Genomic DNA, 12,414 nt, shown 5'->3' with positions numbered 1-12,414 from the left:
TATGTGTACGGGGGGCTGGGGCGAGAGGGAGCCCCGGGACCGTGCGCCTGGGCCTTGCCCACTACGGAGCAGCAGCTGGGGATCCTGCAGGGGCCCTGGCCTTGCAGAGGGGAGCTGGGTTTCACACACCTGGGCCCCTGGGGTAATTGACCGCTGGTCTTCTTGCACCACAGCTGCAGCACCGGGGACTGCAGGGCGCACCACACCGCCTGCAGCAGCCGCCCGCGCCCGGGCAAGCAGGACAGCCAGGAACCAGGAGGACTACCAGAGGCGGCATCTCCGGTTCCTGGACCGACAGCTCCGTCTCCAGGACCACTGGGTCCAGGAGGACCTCAGGCTGCGCCAGAGGAGTCTGGAGGCCCTGGAGGAGCAGGGCCGTGCCCTGCGAGGCCACCTCCAGAGCCTGCTAGACCGCTTTCCATTTCCTCCTCCCCCTGCTCCCCCTCTTGCTCCCCCTCTTGCTCCCCCTGCTCCCCCTCTTGCTCCCCCTCTTGCTCCCCCTGCTCCCCCTGCTCCTCCTGCTTCCGCTCCTGCTTCCGCTCCTGCTTCCTCCACACCCCCTGTCCTCTCTGCCCCCCCCTCCACAACCATTCCCCACCGACGCCCCCGGACCCGCAGTGTGGCGAGACGGGAGAGGCACCCAGACTCCCACCCCTGAGCTTTCCTTTCCCTTCCTCCCTTCCCTCCCCTCCCCTTCCAGCTCCCTCGTCCCAGGTTTCCCCCTCCCTTCTCCCACCTTCATTCCTCCCTCCCCCACCCCAGTTCTCTGAAATAAACAGACGTTTTTGTTTGAAAAACAGGTGTCTTTATTGTACAGTAGATAGGGAGGGGAAAGGGGAAGGGGGGGGGTAGGGTGGAAGAAGGCCCCGGTGGGGCATGCAGGGAGAGGTCAGTCCTCCTCCTCCTCCACCTGGAAGCTCTCCCGCAGGGCTTCCCGGATCCGGATGGCCCCCCGCTGGGCTTCCCGGACGGCGGCGGTGCGGGGCTGACCGTAGTGTCCAGCCATGCGGTCAGCCTCAGCCATCCAGGCTGGCAAGAAAGCCTCCCCCTTCCGCTCACACAAATTGTGGAGCACACAACATGCCGCCACCACGGGAGGGATGTTGTGCTCGGCCAGGTCCAGACGGGTGAGGAGGCATCGAAAGCGGGCTTTCAGTCGCCCGAAGGCCCCCTCCACCACGATGCGGGCCCTGCTCAGCCTGTTATTGAAGGCCTGGCGGGAGGGATTGAGGTGTCCCGTGTAGGGCTTCATGAGCCAGGGCTGCAGTGGGTAGGCGGCATCCCCCACCAGGCAGACGGGCATGTCCACGTCCCCGACCCTGATGTGGCGGTCGGGGAAGAAGGTCCCGTCCTGCAGCCGCTGGCACACGGAGGAGTTCCGGTACACCTGGGCGTCGTGTGCTTTGCCGGACCAGCCCACATTTATGTCCGTCAACTGTCCCCGGTGGTCACATACGGCCTGCAGGATGACGGAGAAGTACCCCTTGCGGTTCACGTACCGGGACGCCTGGTGTTCCGGGGCACGGATGGGGATGTGCGTCCCGTCGATGGCCCCCCCGCAGTTGGGGAAGCCGAGGGCGCCGAATCCCCGGATGACGGCATCCGGGTTGGCGAGGCGGACCACCCTGCGGAGCAGCACCCGGTTGATGGCCTTGACCACCTGCGGAGAGAGACACAGCAAAGCGTCAATCAGTGGGGCGCCCGGGTGGCTGGGAGCGTGCGTGCCCTGGCAGTGCCCCGCGCCCCACTCCCGGAAGCAACCCCCCTGGCGGCGTGTAGTACGGCCGGGACAGCCCGACCCCTCCGGTGCGGGGCGCTTTCGCCTCCTCCCGCCCCCCCCTTTGTCCCTGGGGCGGCCCATCCCCTCCTCGCAGCCCCCCTCCCCCCCGGCTCGGTGGCCGACGAGCGCCGTACCTGCATGAGCACTGCTCCGACAGTGGATCTCCCCACGCCGAACTGGTTCCCGACGGATCGGTAGCTGTCCGGCGTGGAGAGCTTCCAGAGGGCGATGGCCACCCGCTTCTGGAGGGGGATGGCGGGCCTCATGCGAGTGTCCCTTCTTTGCAGGGCAGGGGCGAGCCACTCGCAGAGCTCCAGGAAGGTGTCCCTCCTCATCCTAAAGTTCTGGGTCCACTGTCGGTCGTCCCAGTGCTCCAGGACGATGCGGTCCCACCAGTCGCTGCTGGTGTCCAGACGCCAGATGCGGCGGGGCACGCCGGTGCCGGGGCGCCGCCGCGGCTCCTCCACGGCCCCCAGGGCGGCCAGGCGGAGAGGCAGGGGGCTGACGTTCCCCAGGTGGTGCCAGGCAGCCTCGAGCCATTGCTGGCAGGCTTGCAGCAGCAAGTCCAGAACGTGCACCAGAAGGTGCAGGGCGAGCTGTGGCTCCATGTTGCCACCTGCGGCGGCCCCCCCGAAGGGAAGCACCGACACAGACGGGCACAGAGACCGACGCTTTGCTGTCCCTCGGCGAGGTTGGCAAGCAAGCAGGAAAAGCTGAGAACCGGCTGTCCAGGGGGGGTCCCTTTAAGCACGAGCCTCAGATAGCCTCAGACAGCAGCCACACAAAGCAACTGCTGACCTGATGCCCTGCCAGAACCGGTTTCAGCTGCCCTTAAATGCCCCCCTGCGTCCAATCAGTGTGGACGCGCTAGTTCGAACTAGCAAAACGCTAGTTCGAACTAGTTTTTAGTTCTAGATGCGCTAGTTCGAACTAGCTTAGTTCGAATTAACTAATTCGAACTAAGTTAGTTCGAACTAGCGCTGTAGTGTAGACGTACCCTGAGATATGGCATGGTCCAGTCAGGGGAACTGTAAGCTGGAGGGCGAGCCCCTCCCCTGGGCTATCTACTCTAACAATTAAACTAACCACGGCTATTGAAAGCGATTGCAATGCATGAGGCTAAGAAACTCTGTCACTGGTGGTAACAAGAAACAGTGAATGTGGGGAGTCAGCAGTTTCCTATATACAATGGTTGAAGGTGCTACCTCAAAGGGCTCCACAGCCAATCTGAGGGTACCACTAAGGGAACATTCCTCCAACGATCGTTAGAATGCACACAAGTAAACACCTGAAAAAGAACATTTCTGTTCTTTACAACTATTAATTTATTTTCACAACAGCTCTGTGAAATATGAGGGTGATATCTCCATTCCACAGATGGGGAACTAAGGCATAGAGAGATTTAAGGTTAAAAGTATCCACAACTGTTGGTGCCCTATTTGACACATCTCGTACCTGACTTTTCAGAGTTCTTAGCATTACACTGCACTTTGTATGTTTAAGGACAGCTCCACTGAATTCAGCTGCAGCTGTGGTGATCCAGCACTTCTGCAAATCAGACCCTGGGTTTTCAAATTAGGCAACCAGAAATTGAGGAACACACAGCCTGTGAAAAGTCTGGCTTCAGTGACCTGACTAATATCACCCAGGAACTCTTGGGCGGAAGCAGAAAATCAAATTCTCCAGGGCAGCTTTCAAACTGCCTTATCCAGGAAACCATCCTTTATCTTCCTACAACCTTATGTCCCATTCTCAATATACTTTCCAACAGTAACAAATATATTCCTTTGCCTTTCCCCACACTACAACTACCAGTTCCAGTTTCCTTTTCCAGTTAATCCCAGTCTCCTGGCCCCATCAGTTCCACCTTCAGTCCTAGTTATAAGTGTTTCCCGCACTTTGGCTCCTTGTCTCAATCTGCTCTCCCAACTACATGGTCCTTATGTCCTGCTCTTGTCCCATTCTAAATTTGAATCAGAGGACTTCCTTCTCCATACAGCCTGGGCATCAGCGGGGGGGGGGGGGGGCAGAGGGGGGAGAAGGGGAGGGGGAAACGGACGGACTGACAGCACAGGAGAGACTCTCCTCGCTTTCCATTCTGATGTCTGACTCCAGCACAGCTTGGAGCTTGCAACTACTGAGAAGGTCCCACTTGGTTCTAAGCTGCAGGAAGCTCAGTGTGGACGGAATCTTTGGAGTTTCCAGCTGCAAATCTGTAGCTAGTCTCTGTTGAGAGTGTGCAAACAGTAATCTTTTCCCCAATGGTTTACATCTTGCCCAAACCTGATACATCCTTAATACAATCCTCTTATTCCGTATTTTAAGTCCCTAGTACAAATCATGGAGACATACATTTTCCTACACTTCAGACACCTCTGAACCATTCTGTCTGAAATTTTTCAAAAACAATTCAGCTGGAGGCAGGCAACCTGCAAAATTTCAACCTCAACAGTTAAGTTTTGGCAAGTATTAAGCAACTGAAACCACTGTCTTATTTGGAAGTGCTGGGCAACCTGAATGGTAGACAGTGATACCTGACCAAATTTAATTGCTTGACCAAATAATGAGGAAAGTGTCAAAGAAGAAAATAGTAATGTACACATTTATAAATGTAAATGTAAATGTACACATTTATATGAAGGTCATAAATGCCAAGGACCAGTAAGACTTGTGTAGATTGATGTAAGATGGTTTAGACCAAATATCAGGCAAAGATCCTGATGAGCAAATCAAGTAGACTATGGAATCCTTTCCCAAGATAAGCACTGGGAGTTTTAATTTTTAGAGGCCTGGTCTTGCACTTATTATGTTGGGAGAACACCACTGAAATCAGAACTTGGGACAGTAGGAACAATCCCTAAGATTTTATGATTCTATTGGTGAATATGGATAATATGGAAATAAATAAAAGTGATAAAAAAATTAATATATTGCCTTCTACTATAAAGAGCCTTGCTCTTGGTTAATGTCTAGTGTATGCATGGGGGCTTATGTTATCATGCATACATGCATGAAAACAAGTCCTACAACACAGTTTGTCATGATATTAGCAGTGTTATTTCAATAATATAATTTAAATTTATTTTACAAAAAGTGAGGATAAAGCAAGATAAAACATATTAACATTGAGTAGCTTTAAAATATATATTTAACATGGTGCACCAGGGCTTGATTCTTATATAGTGCATCTGTAGTTAACTAGTTAAATATGTATGATAGAATTAGCTTTGACTATCATGCACCATACCACCTACGCATATTGATTTTCTAAGTTGTTTTACATGATAAATATAAATTTATAATTTTATTTTAATATATGAAATGTAAAACAGTCTTCAGAAGTAAATGTACTGCAAACTATAGAAACGAAATTCCAAATCTAATGATGCTGGATTTCATTAAACTAAGTTAGAGTTTAAATTGTAAAGGTTTATAGATAAAAATCACTCCTTTATTAATGAGCACTAATTATTGTACTTTAAATGCGCTCTTTAATTTAAATGCATAGGAGCAACTACAATTTTCTTTCAACTCGTAGGACATTTCTAAGGGGTTGTCTAAACAATCAATTAGTTTGCGCCACGCTGGGGTGTTAATCTATCCATACTAGTTTTCTGGGATTTCCTTTTCATTCATCCTATGACTCACTGACTTCAACTGCTTCTGTCAACAGAGACAAGACACAGGTTTTTCTCAGAAGTTATCAACATCAGTGTTCCATGATCCAGACAGGAAAAAGTGCTCTATAAATGAAGTAGCAGAAGCCTGTCCATCTCAGATCTACAGACATCAACCCTAAGGAAGTGGAATCAGCTCTTGAGGGAGAAGTTCTAATATTTTCCCAGAACTTAGCTCAAATATAAGCCAGCAATTACATTTAGTTTAAAGCTACTTTAAAAAATAAAGTCTAGACTTTACTTTAGACTGGTCTATGATTTGCCAGTATAACTTAGTGATGGTATACATTTAGAAACAATCATTTTGCTTCCAGCGAGCAAAGGTGTTTAAAAAATGGCATGTGACTAATCCATATTTAAGCATTCTAAAACTTCAGAGGTGCTGAGCACCTGTCACTCTACTGGCTTCAAGTGATGTTCAAAAACTCTGAAAATCATGACATATTTAGATACCTTAATATGGATCCAGATGCCTAGCTTTAGGCATCCAAATTTAAAATTTGTCCAGAAAATATGTTGTTTCTCTTAATTCTTCAACAATTTTTCCAAATTGTTACTAATCTGAAAACCTGGAAAAGCCCAGATTCATGCCACTGACAGAATACAAACCACAAGTTAGAAAAGTTCAGAACATATGGTCAGTTAGACATGACCGTGAAAAGAGAAATGAGCTGAAAGAAGAGGAGTATAATAGCAGCAATTAAAAGAGTAATAACAGCAGCAATTTAAAAAATTATAGCAACAGACCATTTGAAACCTACTTTATATCCGAGAAACCTGAATTAAAAGTAAGATATCATAAACTACAACAGCAAGCTACTTCCTCTGATTTAAAGAAAATAGTTTTAATTTAAAAAGGGACCATTAAGAGGCTTCTCTATAGTTCTAGATCTGACAAAGACAGGAAAGATTTTTATTATAATTAAAATAAAGGAGCAAATGAAGAGCTATTAACTCTACTAACCTGACTCAAGAGGATTTATAAAGGCCCACAGATACAGAGAGCTATTTTGCTTACTTATTCTGGTATAACTAGATTCATTTGATGTGGAGAGCTGAGATATGCAATGAAGGAAACTTATATCTGAGACATGTCCATGCCTGAGGTACCAGCTGCCAAAGACCTATGAAATGAGACAATAAAACCCTTGTAGCTGCACCTTGGTCAGTCTTTCTGTGTGCGACCCCCCAGCCCTTATCCACCTCAGGATGGAATCTCATGATTCTACTACTCCTAGATCAGGATATGGATAGACTGTCCAGTATATTACATTGATTACCACTGTCCAATAATTTGGGAAGAATGTAGACAATAAACATTACATAATATTATGGACATGCTATGGACTTTTCCATGTTCGGGTCACAGAGATTTTACAGCTGTGACTCTCTAATGCTGCTTTTTCATTCTTGCAATATCTGATGCTCAATATATCATTGCAATGTATGTTTTTAAATTTCTTATGACATTATTTTGGGGAACTGTTATAAAGTAAGGTAAGATAGATGAGGTAATATCTATTATTGGACCAACTTCTCTTGAGGAAAGAGACAAGTTTTTGAGATCTGAAGCAGAGCTTTATGTAGCATGAAATCTTGTCTCTTTCACAAGCAGAAGTTGGTCTAATAAAATACATTGCCTTATGCATCTTGTCTCCCTAATATTCTGGGATCAACACAGCTACAAGAATATAACAAAGTAAGGCATCCATTTTAAAAAGCATAGGGAGATGTGAGGTGGTTGCTTTAATTTTGGACAGCGTGATACTGTGGTCTGAGAGATCTGGGACTGAGAGGAAGAAGCTAGACTACCGGTCCTGGCTGATTCCCTATGTGACAGGGAACAAGTCAAACCTCTCAATTTCCTCTGATGTAAAAATGGCTACTTATCTCCCAGGAGTACTGAAAAGGATAATGTTAATGTTTACACAGTGCTTTGAACTATAGTAAAGTACTATCCAAGTGCCAGGTATATCTGAATACATACATTTATTTATCAATAACCAAGTACTGGTATTCTTATTTTTTAATTGCATTTAAGCACATTTACACTTAACATTCAAAATGATACAGTCTTGGTTGAAATTACTAAAAGATCTTCAAGATGCAATCTGATACCTAAGCATGTGGTAGAATTATAGAACTGGAAGAGACCCCAGAAGGTTATCAAGTCCAGCCCCCTGCCCAAAGCAGGACCAATCCCAATTAAGTCAACCCAGCCAGGGCTTTGTCAAGCCGAGACTTAAACACCTCTAGGTATGGAGATTCCACCACCTCCCTAGGTAACCCATTCCAGTGCTTCATCCTCCTCCTAGAGAAATAGTTTTTTCCTAATATCCAACCTAGACCTCTCCCACTGTAACTTGAGACCATTGCTCCTTGTTCTGCCACCTGTCACTACTGTGAATAGCATTTCTCCATCGTCTTTGGAACCTCCTTTCAGGATGTTGAAGGCTGCTATCAAATCCCCCCTCACTCTTCTCTTCTGCAGACTCAACAAACCCAAATCCCTCCATCTCTCCTCATAGGTCATGCGCTCCAGCCCCCTAATCATTTTGGTCATCCTGTGCTGGACCCTCTCCAATGCGTCCACAACTTTTCTATAGTGGGGGGGGGGGGCCCCAGAACTAGACACAATATTCCAGATGTGGCCTCACCAGAGCCGAATAAAGGGAAATAATCACTTTTCTGGATCTGCTGGCAGTGCTTCTTCCTAATGCAACCTAATATGCCATTAGCCTTCTTGGCTACAAGGGCACACTGTTGACTCATATCCAGCTTCTCATTCACTGTAATCCCCAGGTCCTTTTCTTCAGAACCACTACTTAGACAGTAGGTCCCCAGCCTGTAACAATGCTTGGGATTCTTCCATCCCAAGTGCAGGACTCTACAATTGTCCTTGTTGAACCTCATCAGATTTCTTTTGGCCCAATCCTATAATCTGTCCAGGTCACTCTGGACCCTATCCCTGCCCTCCAGCATATCTATCTCTCCCCCTAGCTTAGTGTCATCTGCAAATTGCTGAGGGTGCAATCCATCCCCTCATCCAGGTCGTTAATAAAGATGTTGAACAAAACCGGTCCAAGAACTGATCCTTGGGGCCCTCTGCTAGAAACCGACCGCCAACCTGACATCGAGTTAATCACTACCCATTGGGCCCGACCTTCCAGCTAGGTCTTCCTATCCATCTTATAGTCCATTTATCCAATCCATACTCCCTTAACTTGCTGGCAAGAATACTGTGGGAGACCATATCAAAAGCTTTGCTGAAGTCAAGGTAGATCACATCCACTGACTTTCCCATATCCACAGAGCCAGTTACCTCATCATAGAAGCTAATCAGATTGGTCAGGCATGACTTGCCCTTCGTGAATCCATGTTGACTATTCCTGATCACTTTCCCCTCTTCCAAGTGCTTCAAAATGGATTCTTGGAGGATCCCCTCCATGATTTTTCCGGGTACTAAGGTAACGCTGACTGATCTGTAGTTCCCTGGATTGTCCTTCTTCCCTTTTTTAAAGATGGGCACTACATTTGCCTTTTTCCAATCATCCAGGATCTCCCCCGATCTCCATGACTTTTCAAAGATAATGGCCTAAGACTCCACAATGACATTTGCCAACTCCCTCAGTATCCTCGGATGCATGGATTTGTGTATGTTTAGCTTTTCTAAATAGTTCCTAACTTGTGGTGACTAATCTGTATGTAAAGCTGTAAACTGAAATATTTACTCCTACTGTCAAATTGTTGCATTGTCTTTGACATGTTTATTTACCATCCTGAGATGAAGATGGGCAACAATAAGTGCTTGTATTGAAAACTCATGAAAAGTTACTATATTTATTTTTACACTGAATTGTAGCATTGATTGCTCTTGATTTCTTTGTTTTATTATTTGTTTAATGAAAACTATGGTTGTCATGCCAACCCTCCTGGTTTTGCTGGTAGTCTCCTGGAATCGGGTTTGATCACCCAGATTCCTGAAGCCAAACTGGGAGATTGTCCGCTAAAAGTCCACCAGTGCAATGGGGCTAAAGCAGGCTTCCTGCCTACCCTGGTTCCACACTGCTCCCAGAAGCAGCAGGCACCTTCCTCCCTGCAGTCTCAAAGGGTTTCCGTGCGCTGCCCCTGCCCCGAGCAAGGACTCCAGTGGAACCTGTGTCAGCCCTACTGCACTACTGTCTGGGACTCTGATCCACCTGAGGTAAATGCCACCTGGCCAGAGCACATATCCAGACTCCCTCCCACACTCCAACCCTCCGCCCAACCCTGCAACTCCTCCCCAGTTCCCACACCCAGCTCTGCACCTCAACTCCCAGCCCCAGCCCTGAGCCCCCTCTTGCACCCAACTACTTTCCCAGAACTTGCACCCCCCTCTTACACCCAACACCAGCTTTATCCTAGTGAAAGTGAATGAGGGTGGAGGAGTGCAAGCTAGAGAGGAAGGAGGGTTAGAGTGTACAGGGGTGGGGCCCTGGAGAAAGAGTAGGGACCAGGCCTCAGGGGAGGGGCAAGGTGAGCAAGGTCCTGTATCTCAAAGAACAGATTTAGTTATAAGTATTCATGAGTGTTTAGAGCTATAAACCTTGAAGATACTGGATTCAGCACTAATACAGTAACAGGCTTTAAAACACAGATGCATTAGTTTGATTTTTGTACAACTGCATTATCCTATAAAGTCATCTTTACATGGTTTTTACTTGTTTCATATCTTAAATGTCTATTTTGTAATAAGTTTGGGGTTCCTAATATACTAAAAAGTACACTTATTATTACTTTTACTGTTAAAGAATCTAATGTTAAATTAATTAATAAAGAGGATCTTCCACCTGTGAACAGCGGTGGATAGAAGGTGCTGGGAGGAAGGAGAGAAGCTGATTGACAGAGCTCACCAGTGAGTGCCAAACACGCACAATTTTTTCCCCATGGGTGCTCGGGGAAATATATATACACACTCTTTAATCACAAAGCATGGTGTTCAACAGCCTGAAAATCCACACACAGGAATCACTTGGGCCAGTTTCATTATCAGACCATCCAGACTGTAGTAAGCTGCTAACAGATCAACAAAAATAGTATCTGTCTTGAATTCTCATTAAAATTCAGCTTCAATGTTTGTAAGTAAGAACCAGAACCTGATTGTAGCAACTTCTGTGCAGTCAAAAACCAGCTTCCTCCTTGAGTAGACTGGTGTCTACAGTGGGCCCAATTTGGAAGGAGGAGCACAAGAGAATGTGTTGTCCATAGTTCTAGTGAAAATGGTCCAGTCTACTTCTTCAATGTTCCAGAACTGCGTCAATTTTGAGTAGAGAACTGGGCTTTCAATTCCAGTATGGGACAGTATTGGTCTATGCTGCTGTTGAGGAACTTATTGAGGATTATCTGTGATGCAGGTATGAGCGTGCCTGTATGATCTTTTGAGGTAAACATCAGATCAGGGCAGTATTCTCTGCCCCATCTTGTTATGCCCTTTCAGCATGACTGTGAACCATTAATGGTTACTCTGAAAGAGTAATTATTAATGAAGTGGGTTTTGCTCATGAAAGCTCATGATACCATCTACATGTTTTGTTAGTCTTTAAGATGTTACTAGACTATTGGTTGTTTTTTAAGTTCTTCCTGTTACAGACTAACTCCGCTACCCCTCTGAAGTCTCAGAGAACAGTTATCCATCCAGTTATGCACTCACCTTATAGTCGCCGCATATAGATTGCATTTCCTTAGTTTACTGATAAGAAGGTCAGACCATATCAAATGCTTTACTAAAGTCTAAGTATACAACATCCACCATTTCTCCCTTCTCCCTTCGATAGAAAACTTGTTATTCTATCAAAAAAAGCTATCAGATTGGTTTGACATGATTTTTCCTTTTACAAATCCATGCTGGCTGTTACCTATCATCTTATTATCCTCCAGATGTTTGCAGATGAAGTGCTTAATTACTTGCTCCATTATCTTCTCTGGCATAGAACTTAAACTGACTGGTCTGTCGTTTCCTGGGTTATTCTTATTTCCCTTTTTACAAATGGGCACTATCTTTGCCCTTTTCCAGTCTTCTGAATTTTCTTCCGATTTCCATGACTTATCAAAGATGATAGCTAAAGGCTTAGGTACCTCCTCTATCAGCTCCTTGAGTGTTGTAGGATACATTTAATCAGGCCCTGATGACATGAAGACATCTAACTTTTTAAAGTAATTTATAACTTGTTCTTTTTTTTAATTTAAACTTCTAAACCTACCCCATTTCCACTCAAATTTTCTATGTTAGGCATCCCATTACCATCAATCTTCCCAGTGAAAACTAAAACAATGAAGTCATTAAGCATCTCTGCCATTTCTAAGTTTCCTCTTATTGTTTTTCCCTCTTCACTGAGCAATATTTTAGTTACTGATTTTGCATTAATGGGCTTTCTCTTCATTTGCAACACAAACCTCCTGGAGAGCACCACCATCGATGATGGTCATTTTCGGTATATTCTCCAGGTAGTCACACTTGGACTGTTAGAGGCATTCAACATTTAACTGGCAGATCTTTTACCCATGTTCAATTTGCCTAGTATGTTGGCCCTCAAAAATATGGCTTATATTGTTGCTTTTCTCACCGAGAGATGGTGACCTTTGCCCGATCAACCCTATTAAGTAGGAAACCACAACTAAGGTCATCCAAACAGTGACCAAACTTCAACTGTTGACCTCCCAGGAAAAGAGGCAAAACTCTCAGGTCAAAAGAGAATATAGGGCAAGTTTTCATACAAATTAGGTGCATAGTATCAAAAGTACACATGCAATTACTATAATTTTACACACAAAGAAAGTAAATTCATTTACAAAAAAACAAAAAAACCCCACACCTGAGCATTTTCTGCAAATGGCAATTAAAACCAGCGATCCTAAATATGCCATTTATAATTTTTGTCCACAAGTGATATTGAATGTAACAGAAACTTTATTAACCTA

At 45.8% G+C, this 12,414-nt stretch overlaps 1 protein-coding gene across 1 annotated transcript in view; it reads right to left on the bottom strand.

Moving 5' to 3' along the window:
• PEPD (peptidase D) overlaps nucleotides 1–12,414 on the bottom strand; it is a 257,662-nt gene that overhangs the window by 79,459 nt on the left and 165,789 nt on the right. The window lies entirely within an intron of this gene.

This window comes from Pelodiscus sinensis, chromosome 12, assembly GCF_049634645.1.
Source record: "Pelodiscus sinensis isolate JC-2024 chromosome 12, ASM4963464v1, whole genome shotgun sequence".
NCBI lineage: Eukaryota > Metazoa > Chordata > Testudines > Trionychidae > Pelodiscus > Pelodiscus sinensis.
Note: the sequence above shows the minus strand (reverse complement) of the source record. Positions and strands in the feature narration are given on the sequence as shown.